The sequence below is a fragment of the Mandrillus leucophaeus genome, unplaced genomic scaffold (genome assembly GCF_000951045.1).
Source record: "Mandrillus leucophaeus isolate KB7577 unplaced genomic scaffold, Mleu.le_1.0 Scaffold758, whole genome shotgun sequence".
NCBI classification, from domain to species: Eukaryota; Metazoa; Chordata; class Mammalia; order Primates; family Cercopithecidae; genus Mandrillus; species Mandrillus leucophaeus.
Window position 1 is genome coordinate 345,976 of NW_012108230.1, and position 12,062 is coordinate 358,037.

A 12,062-nucleotide genomic window follows, 5' to 3' on the forward strand; every position below is an offset into this window, starting at 1 on the left:
TTTTATGGGAATTGTATCTATAGAAATCTTTTGAGACATGTTGACTGAGCATTTCTTCTGGAAGGAATTGTGTTTGCTTCTGTCAGTTGCCTCACAATATTTAGACCTATTCTCATGTTGTTTCAAAAAGCATGTGGTCTGAGATAACTTGAGATTCAATAATCAAATCATGTGAGACTCTTGACAGTAGTAATATATTCTCAAGGGAGGCATTTTTTAGAAATTCTACAACCAAAGCTAGGGATGAAGCAGAACATTTCTCTGGCTGTTCAGCCTTTATGGTGGAATTTCTTTTTCCTAATTCATTATTTTCCCGAGAGGTAAGATTGCTTTGCAAATCAATATACATAACATCATCTTGAACTCAGTTCCCACTTGACATAGACCGTGGTACTAAATTTGTAGACCATCATCATCTATTTATGCCCCTTAGTATCTAAAAACTTCAGAATTTATTTTATTCTTTGGACTTAAAGAGCTTCGCTCCTTTCTTTGGTGGATTTGCATATTGTCTTTAGGCTCTCTAACAACATATAAAATTGTAACTATTATTATATTTAACATACTTGTGTATAAAATAGCAGAAGAATATGAGCATCTCCCTCATCTTACTGAAAGCTGAGGCTGATAGTATTCTATATGAGTAAAAACTGATTAAAATAAAATATGCATTATATTTTATCATGAATATGTCTATCACCACTCAAATATTCAGTTGAACAACTGAATTCTGTATTTTGCATTGGCGTTCATACAATAGAATATGCTGTATATAGTACGTGTTTTATAGTAACTGATAAATGGACTTCAAAAATTAATATAGTTCTATGGAATTTCATTGGGAATGTAGTCTGACTTGGCCAATTGATCAACAATGCTTCTTGTAAGATATGTTTCTGCATGAGGTTCATATTCATTTTGTGAAAATTAGCATATCTTACTAAATAGATATATGACAAATGGCTAATATTAATCTCTCTGAAATGTACACATAGTTGTAGCATAATTACCATAGGATGTATATAACATCTTGTTCTAAAATGTGTAAATTGTCAATTCAGGAATACTCAATAAAATTCTATGATCCAACATGTCTTTAAAACACATGTCATTTCTCAAATGTATTCTTCTGCATTTGTTTATTAAGAACATATCTTCTGCTTTCTTAATAGAACATCAGTAAGCAATTGTATCAAGTAATAACCCAAATGTAAACAATGCTATGATATTGTCTAAATATTATTACTGGTGAATAAATTTAAATATCAATGATATATAATATAAATATAATCATAAATATGTAAATATATTTATATTAAATAGTAGTTTATTTTTAGATAAAGTGAGATTTTGTTTAGAAGCTAACAAGAGCTTGTTGGTATGTTATACCAACAAGTTTCAATGCTCTTATAACTAAATGATTATTAACAGTTAAAACAGTTTTTTCTTCCACTGAATCTCATAATGAGGTATATTTTTAAGAGTTAGGTATATTTTTTAAAATACATTTTTGTATTCATTTTCATAAATAATATAATGTTGTTTTACACCTGAAAATCATCTGTAATATCTATTTCACAATTGGATAATGAAGACCATCTTCCAACATACTGTGAAGACTCTAATTTTGATTATATCTTTTGATTTATGAGCATCTATTAAGCAAACATATTTTATTTCTCTATAATTTTTATTCTCTCTATTTTGTGATTTTGTTTTGTAATTTTCAGAATTATTTCATAATTTTATTTCTGTTTTTTCAATTATGAGTATTACCAGTTATATTATTATTTCCTCAAAACTTTGTTTTGTTATTGAAACTACTTCAAATTTTAGAATATTTGCCTCTGTAGCTCAGAGGGCTTTTTGTTAGTTTTACTTCTTGTTAATATGACTAAATAATAATATTTTAACTTTAGATGCAACAAGTTGTTAACACTTTTGTCTTTAAACATAACTAGCAGAGCTTAATTGAGTTATAATTTAACTCACCCATGAATATGTTATTTTCTTTCTACAGTTTAAACATGTTCTAGACTTATGCTGCCATAGGTATTGCAATGGTTATTATTCCAGATTTATCTTTGTTCATTATATATTTAAGGTATTATAAAATTATCACAACTTTCGTCCTGAGCTTATTCACTCAGCATATGTTTATTGACTAGTAATGTGCCAGGCACTGTTAAAAGGACTGAGGCTATCTTGAAGAGTAATCAAGGTGTAGATATGAGCAGTGACTTAACAATACAGTTACTGGGGTGTTCAAAGGAAACCAAATGCTTAAGTGCAAACATAAATCTAAGAAAACTCTTCATTTACTTTTATTTTAATTTAGAAAGCATCAATTTCCTCCAAGTAGAGTGATATGATTTTAATAAACTGATATAGAAATAGTTTGGTTAGTTTAGTTAGGTTGAATAAAATGTTAAAAGCACTGAACCAGTTTTGCTGCCTCATAGCATGGGATAACTTTTGCAATATTTCCTAAATTATTCCCTAACATAATATTTAACATTTAGATATACAAGAGGACTATCATCTCTATCTTTGAGCTTCCAGTCCTTTTTTATGTTCAAACATATTAGACGGTTTACAGCAGTCTATGTGGTTGAAGAGTGAAAGTTTATGTACCATTTGCTGCTATTGACACCAGGCAGGTCAGACATTTTCCAGTTTTATTTATGGAAAAATGAACACTAGAATGTAGAATAATAAACACATATACCCCTTGAGATGGCATTTTAAAATTACTATGAAGTTCCTTATCTGTAAATCAATAAACAATATTTTCAAGAATGTAGAATATATTTAACTATGAGCCATCTGAAGATTAAAAACATTATTTTAAATACATCAATGTATATGCGCTATTGTTGCTTTATTCAGGGTAAAATTAAGGAATCTTCTGTGGGGTAGTGTATTTAAAAAATGAAGAACTTTTTTTTTTAATCAGTCATTTAGAACTAAATATAGTCATTAAAAAGGAAAACGAAAGTAATGTAGTCAATATATTCATGCCTATTCTATTTAAATGAGCAATTATTTCAGATTTTCATTGTAGTGTAATTTTTACATAGGATTATCTAACTCATCAATATTAAAAGTAAATATAGCTACTTCAATAATATTTAAGTAACTAATAAAAAAACTAAATTATTCTAAAAATGGAAATCATATCTGCAATTCCAGTGTAGTGTGAATAACATCCAATTTGTGCAGTAGAATTCAAATAACCACTTTAAGGACTTTAAAATTTTATGACTCAGAAAAACTATTTGAATAAATATTTCATTTTTCAAATGCGTTTCTTTAATAACATGTAGGCATTAGATAAGAAACATTCCTATTCTTCTTTGGTCTGAATTTAACACTACTTTAAATTTCTTTGCATTGGATTAGCAGTGATTATCAAATTATATAACCAACTTTTCCTGCTACAGGACTTACATATAATTTAATGTCAATCATTTGAAGCACAGCACGTAACTATACCTTACTGAGTCTTATTGTTGAATTTTTAAATATTTTACAACTAAACAAAATACCAATCTCTCTTTTAAAATTCTTAGTATAATGTAAACAAATTTGGACATATTATATTTACTCAGACAGGAAGTACACCTTCAAAAAGCATAAAATATGGATCACCTTTCTCTTAAGATATGAGTAGAATTTTTACAAAGATTGAGCCATTCTATATGTTGATTTTTTTGCAGAAAATAAATTCAAATTGGTCTTTGTAATCCTCTATTTACTGGGGATGCTTTCTTTTTTAAAAGATTAGTATTCTGAATGCCAAATAATAACACTACTGATGTTTGGGGAAGTTTTATAAAGAGTATTTATGTCTTCACTTAGCAAAATACTTACCATTCAATCTACATTTTAGCCTACTCTGGAGACAAGAATCATGGAATTTTGTTTCCCTTATACTCAACATCAAGAAATCTGGCCATTACATATACGATGTAATTATGTTATATCACATATCATAGCGTATCATATCCAGAGCACACGTGTTAATTTCCTGGGGATGTCAAAACCAAGTACCACAAACCCGGTTGTTTAAAACAAAACAAATTAATTATCTCAACGTTCTGGATTTTAGAAGTTTTCTATCATATTTCGACTGGGCCATAATCTCTCTGAAGTCTCTAGGGAGGGATCCTTCCTTGATTCTTGCTAACTTGTGGGAATGGCTCGCAATCCTAGGTGTTCCTTGACTTCAACTGGTATCATTCTAATCTCTGCCTTTATTGTCACAGGGATCTCATTCTTCTCTGTCTCCTTCCTCTGTATCTCTACGTTTCTGTCTTTCTCTCTAGTCACCCTCTCTTTATAAGGACTTTAGGTGCTGAATTTAGGGCCCACTCTAATTCAATATTGTATCATCTTAACTTTGTTACATCTGCAAAGACCCTATTTTCAAAGAGAGTCATATTCACAAACTCCCACTGAACCAGATTTTTTGGAGGACTCTATTCAACCCAGTAGATCACTTCATATCATATCATATTATATCTTTATCATTTTATGTCATATGATATTAAAGAGATTTTTAAGCAATTCTTGCTTTATTAAAGTGATGAGCAGATAAGAGGTAAGGAACGGGGGTAGGGTTACCTATATGTCAGTATTTCAACCTCAGCATTAGTGGCATTTTGCATTGGATGATCCTTCATTGTGCAGAGGTATTTTGTGCTTTGGAGGATGTTTGGCCACATCCCCTTGCCTCTATACACTATAATCAAGTACCCACTGGTAAGTTATGACAATCAAAAATATCTCCGGATATTGCTAAATGTACCCTGAAGGTAAGATCACCTGTAGTTGAGAACTCAGATTAAAAAACCTTAGATCGTTTCCTCATTTTGCTTATTGGAACCCATTTTACTATTAACTCTTATTTTGACCATTATTCCACAGGAAATCTAGTTTATTTTCTTCTTCTGGGCTTATTGTTACTTTGGCATCATCTCTCTTAACTATTTAAACCAGGTCAAAAGAACATGACTTCTTAAAAGTTTACTATGCCTCCATAAATTAAGATTTCCTATGTCACGTGCTATATCAAGGCATTTGTGATACATAAGGCAACTAAACTGAAAATAAAAAGTTCAGAAGAAGAATACGTGAAGCTAAAACAAAAATATTATTAATATAAATGAGAAATAAAACTATATATGCCATGTGACCATGTTGTTCTGGCTGCAAATTATTTTGTTTCATCCCAGCTCCTTGAGGAGACAAATGGTCAAGAGTTTGATTATAATGAGTGGAGTCAGAAAAATGAACTTAGGAAATTTGAATTTCTACCAGTCTTGCCTTTAGTGATGTGCCTGGCCTTGAAAGCCCAATTTGACAGGCAGAGCACCTGTTTCTCTGGAGTTGGATGTGTGTAACTATTCTTAAAATCTTTCTCACTTTTTATTTTTTTTCTAATTTTATTGCCAACCATTTCGTACAACTGCTGCATCTTTCATTTAGGTATAGTACTGTTTTCATCTTATTTGAAACAGTAACATCTTTCTATAACCAAATGACTTGAGGGAAATATTTAACATCTTATGATGCTTACTATGGTCTGAATGTTTGTGTCTCTACGAAATTTATATGTCGAAATCCAAGATTTCAACAAATGAATGGGTTTCATTCATATGAATTTCAAAATTCATATGTTATTAGGAGGTGAGGCCTTTTGGGATATGATTAGTTCATGAGACCAATATCACCATGAATGGCATTAATATCCTTATAAAATAGGCCAAAGGGAGCTCATTTGCCCTTTTTACCGTAAGAAGACACATTAAGAAGGTGCCATCTATGAAATAGAAAGTGGCCCCTCACCAGACTCCCAATCTGTAAGTGATCTTAGACTTCCCAGCCTCCAGAACTGTGATCAATAAATTTCTGTTGTTTATAAACTACCCAGTCCAGTTAATGGAATTGTTATAGCAGACCAAACAAGCCAAGGCAAAGCTTCCTGGTCCATTTGTATTCACTGAATGGTTTGTATGATTTATATTTTTAAAAGGCTGTCTAAATTATAATTTACTAAAAGCAGTTCTCTGACAAATATCCAAAGTCCTCTTTCCCTAGCCATCAACAACCTAGAACTATGCATTTCCCATAGAAAGAATTAATCTTAAGGCCTGTATTAGCATGAATTAACAATTGAAGAAATGTTCAATATTCCTTATTTGCTAGGCCACAGATACAAAGGTATCTAACAAAGACAACCTTTTAGACATTTATCCCATTATAATTTTCCACCCACAATACCTAAACTGTTTTTGTTTATGTCACAGCATTAGTTCAATCTGCTATAACAGCATAGAATAGACTAAATGCCTTAAACAACAAAAATAGACTAAATGCCATAAAGACAAAAATACTCACAGTTCTGGAGGCTAGGAGTCTGAGATCCATGTGGCAACCTGAGTGGATCCTTGGTGAAGGTCAACTTCTTAGTTTACAAACATCCATCTACTCACTGCATCCTCATATAGTGAAGAAAGATCTCTTGTCTCTTCCCTGTTTTTAAGGACTTTAATCCCATAATGAGGGCTTTAGCTTTCAAAAGCCCCACCTCCGAATGCCGTCATACTGGGGGTTAGAACTTGAACATATAAATTTTGGAGGGATACAAACATGGAATCAATAGCAGTTACACATGAGCAGTTGCTGTATTTGACCCAACAAAACTTGTCACTCATTCTCTGAAACAGGTTTTATGTATTGCTCTTCTTCCACTATTCACAGTGCTTCAGACCCAGTTTGTAGTACCCTTCTTGGTCTAGGCTCATTCCCTTGGTGATTTCCTCTTGTATTATTGCTTTAAATAAATGACAAAAAAGCCCAAATCATGTCTCTATATCAGAGATCTCTTATAAATTCCATCCTCATACCTACAACTGCTTACCTGACACCTTTGCTTGAATGTCTCATGCACATCTCAAACATGACACTAAACCTCTGCCTATTCCCCCTCGGTGCTGCACCATCTTTGGTATTAATTGTGTTACTCCCATTATTCATAAAATACTTGGAGTTATTCTTGACATTTTTTTTGTTGTACACCCTACATTCTGTAGATCAGCAAGTCCTGTTGACCAGATTTCAAGAATACACATATTTGAATCACTTTTTATGACATACTAATAACACCCTGGTCTGAGTCGTCATCATCCCTCCCATTCATTAGTAAAATGGCCTCCGATTTAATGTCTCTGTTTCTATTATTACATCTTCAATCCATTCTTCAGACATAATCCAAAGGGATATGTAGTGAAATGTTTCAGAACTTGTTCTTTCTCTGTTTAAAGCCCTGAAGTGGCTTCCTTATGTGGCCCTACATAGAGTTACCATATCTTATCTGAGCTTCAGTTACATCTTAAAAAATTGCCTTTGCCTTTTGTATCTTCAAGATATGATCAGAGTTTGTTTCTCCAAGTCATCAAGTGGCATTAACAATGTGAGAACACTTAAATTATATTCTCTACTTAAGGTTTTTGGGGTACCATATTTGTCATGTGGATTGAAATCTTTTTTTAATTTTTTATTTATTTTTATTTATTTTTATTTATTTATTTTTTTTGAGACAGAGTCTTGCTCTGTCCCCCTGGCTGGAGTGCAGTGGCCGCATCTCGGCTCACTGCAAGCTCCGCCTCCCGGGTTCACGCCATTCTCCTGCCTCAGCCTCCTGAGTAGCTGGGACTACAGGCGCCCGCCACCGCGCCCGGCTAATTTTTTTTTTTTTTTTTGTATTTTTAGTAGAGACGGGGTTTCACTGTGTTAGCCAGGATGGTCTCGATCTCCTGACCTTGTGATCCGCCCGCCTCGGCCTCCCAAAGGATTGAAATCTTAAATCTAAATGAATATAAGCCTATGGTTCAAATATTCAAGTGAGCTTTTCCCTTGTTCTATCTTTTGCCAAGATAGAGACAGCTAAGTTTCCTTGCTATAACTTTCTGTTTTTTCACCTTTACTTTGAGATGGAAAATTACAAGTATTTTTACACTCTTATTTAATTGTGCTTTTTGAGATTTTGCTTGTTAATATTAAATAAGATAAAGGCACATGTTGAATTTGGTGAAATTTAATGTGACACACACAAACACACATTCTAAAACTCTGCTCATCGGAAATGCAGTCATTGCTTAGCACACCTTATAAAACCTTTTGCACATTCTCACATATTTCATTTTTCAAAAGTAAAGGGATACATATAACATTCTGTGTTTCATTAAAATCCTATTTATACTAGAGACTCCTTAGTTAAATGGATCTGGGAAGGCTTAATTTTTGTGATTATATTTTACTAGGTTTTAGGAGAGTTTGGCAACGATTAAGTTTTATTTTTAATCAACAAATGATCTAATTAAATGATGTAAAAGATATTTTTAAAGGCACACGTACTTAGAGTCAGTTGTTTTCAAGTGGACTGCTCACAAGGTTCAAATTAATTAGCTAATTACAAACAATATTCTCCCATCTACTTGGGCTGGAGAATATAACCAGGCAAGAAGATTCCTGAACTGGGAAGAAAACCTACATTACAAAATGTTGATTCTAGATTCAGTATTATGGTGTGTAATATTCAGTTGTATCAAAGCCCTGGATTTCTTGTGTTAAATAAAATAATCATCTAGGTGGCAAATTTATTTGCCATTTATGTCTAATTAATATTGAAAATAATTAGATGGTATGTTTTATGCTATCTACTCTTTTAGGCCTTTGTATAACTTCACTCATTATTCTAGAAATACATAAGATTTAATGAAGGAGAAGTCAATTACAAATATTCCACTGTGTACTGAAGAGAAAGCTGCAAATGAATCACCAAGAGGTGAATTGGGAGCTGAGTCTCAATAGTGTTAACCTTTGTCAGTGAGTTGTCAAGGATTGATAGGCATGAAAGAATAAATATTTAATTTATATTAGTCCAAAATCTGGGTTTCAGTGACTGACACCTGTATTAACTCTTTTGGAAGCAAAAAAGCTTCAATAAGCCAGGGAACATTCCAGAGGTCGGCAGATAGCAAGATCCTTCAGTCTCTGGGGAATAAAGAATAAATCAATGTGTTTCAGATTAGCCATCCCTTTTAGGAGTAACCTGGTTCTAGTAGTCATTGTTGATATTTGCTTCTTAATGTATGTTTTATAAATTCCAGGAGCACCAATGAAAGATGCATATACACATTCATTCTTGCAGAAACTCTTAAAAGACTCAAAGACATTTTGAAATCTTCTCATGGCCTCCTAGTTGTCCATAGGCTCTAGAATAAGAACTTCTGCCTGAAAAGATTCTTGAAATCTACCTTGCTGATGTACATCTTGCAATGCTGAATTAGGGGCTTTTTTGTTCAGTAGAAATCTTCCTAAGATATTGCTCACATACATAATGACAATGCAAATAGACAATACAGACAGTACTTCATTCATGAATATCAAAATTGTTTGTAAAACTTAATGAAAATTAGCACAAAAGAGATCAAATTACAAAAAGATTGTAATATTTTTAAAAGTAGAAATCTAGTGTTATGTAAGGAAGCTGTTGGGAAATAGATATATGGGTGTATATATATATGCACACACACAATTTTTGAGTGTATATCACATACTGCAATTAGATATTGAATTTTTATTTTTATATCAAATCTTTCATATATTTGTCTTATTATGTGACCCTCTACTGTCTTACCTCATATAATTTCTTTGTTTTTAAAAAATAAGTAGTAGATAATCACTTCTAAAAGTAGGCAGAAGACAGGCTTTTATTAAGTGGTTTTAGAAGTTAAGGAGAAATGATATATTTGAGAAAAAGAGTTCAGGCCTAACAAATAGAAAATAATATAGAAAGAACAAGCAGTTGGTAACTAGAAAGTCAGGTTTTTCAAGATCAGTATGAGTACTTATTCCATCATGCATATATTAAAATTAATATCCAAAGAACAATCACCTATGATGGCCCTCATTCATTTATTTGACACAAAACGTCTTAAATTTTCATTGAAATTCTTGTATAATAGTATGTCAGTTTACCATTCTTGATCCATTACCCCATGTTTTTTTTTGCATATCTGGCTTTCTGCCACATGGTCAGGTTAAACTAACGCTTCTTAGCTGTATATTTCTCTTTGGGGAACTTACTTAACTTCTTTCTCTATGCCTCAGTATTTTCAGCCGTCCAAAGGTGGCAATCTGAAATTATATTTAGTAAGATTGTTGGGAAGTAACAAAGATAAAACATGTAAAATTGCTTACATCATCAGTTCATGATACATAATAAACACTGAAAAAATATATCAGTTGGCGTTATTCTCTCACACTTGATGCTTTTTATTTATTGTCACTCCATGTATGTCCCCTTATATCATATACCTCTCTTATTAAATTTACTAGTCTGTTCATAATTTAAAATATTATGTAGTATGGGATCTAATTTAGCACCTAACACATTGTACATGAAGGAAGAAATTAATTACCAGATTTAAAATGTGCATACCTTTACTGGTAGATGTGTACCATATGACTCTGATCTTGTGAAATGTATAGTTTCATGACTATTTCAAAGCCTGTGTTAATAAATTTAACATGATTATATAATGCATGTTACAAAACTTATTATATGGTATATCCAATAACAAGATACCACACTTAAGCAATATATAGCCAAAGGCAACCTTATTTCTTACTTTAATGCACATTATCCTTGGATTGTAGACAAAAATAATTTCAAAATTTGCCCTCTCTGGTTATAATATAAAAAAACTACTGGTTGAATTAGGTTAAATATGCTTGAAAAATAATGCCAGTAACATCAAAACATATTCATAATTCTATGTAATAGAGACAGAAATCAAATAAAAATTTGAGTCACATCCATGTGAAAATTTGACAATAAAAATTATGCTTATGGAAAATTATGTTTATTTTTGTGTCTCTTTGTGTCTTTTTCTTAGTCAATTTTCTGTTACTTATAACAAAAACCTCATAATTGGTGAGTTTATAAAGAATAAAATGTATTTCTTACAGTATGGAGATGAGCATTTCAAGGTTGAGGGTCCATATCTGGTGAGCGTCTCCTTGCTGGTGGAGACTCTGTCGAGTCTCGAGATAGTGAAGGGGCTTCTCATGGTGAAGGGGCAAAGTGTGCTAGCTCAGGTCTCTCTTTCTCTTCTTGTGAAACCACTAATATCTCTCCCATGACAACTCATTAATCCATTAATCCATTAATTGATAAATTTCCTCATCAGGGCTATGATCCAGTTACCTCTTGAAGGCCTCACCTCTCGATACTGTCACATTGGGGACAAAACTCATGCAACATGAATTTCAGAGGGAACAAACTTTCATGCCATAGCGTTCTGCCCTTGGAGCTCCAAAACGTATGTCTTTCTCACAATTTTAAATACATATACGTTTTTTTCCACCCTCATAACCCTGAAGACTTAACTCCTTTCAGCATCAGCATCAGTTCAAAAGTCCAAATTCAAGAGTCTTACTTGTAAACCTCTGAAATTGAGGCAAGTTATCTACTTTCAAGATAAAATGGTGTTACAGGTATAGGAGAGACATTCCCATTCCAAAAGGGAGAAAGAATCAAAAATAAGAGTTAAAAGCCCCAAGCAAGTCCAAAACCCAGCAGGGCAAACATTTAGCCTTAAAGGTGGAGAATAATCTCTTTTGATTCCATGTAAAACATTCTAGAACACACTGGGACAGGGGTTGGGTCCCTCAAAGCCTCAGGAAGCCCTGCTCCTGTGGTTCTGCTGGGTGCAGCTCATATAACTACCAACATGGGTTGGAGCCTGGGGCCTGAAACTTTCCTAGGTGGGTGTTGCATGCTGCTGGTGACTCCACAGTTCTGTAGTCCTGTTCCTACGGCTCCAGTAGGAATTGCCCTGTGAGGATGCACCACAGTAGCTTCAACCCCATGTTTCTACTCGGCACTGCTTTACTGGGGGCCTGCTGCAGTGGCTCTGCACAGCTACAAGCTGTGACTGCGACCACAGACTTTTGAAGACATCCTTTGAAACATATGTGGAGGCTGCCAA

At 33.0% G+C, this 12,062-nt stretch overlaps 1 long non-coding RNA gene across 1 annotated transcript; it reads right to left on the minus strand.

The window, feature by feature from the left end:
* Nucleotides 1-6,385: 6,385 nt before the first annotated feature.
* LOC105529250 lies at nt 6,386-11,658 on the minus strand. Its single transcript, XR_001004482.1, has 3 exons — nt 11,039-11,658; nt 10,511-10,580; nt 6,386-6,838 (listed from the first exon to the last, which is right to left on the minus strand). It is a non-coding gene; the product is annotated as an uncharacterized LOC105529250 (long non-coding RNA).
* Nucleotides 11,659-12,062: the final 404 nt, after the last annotated feature.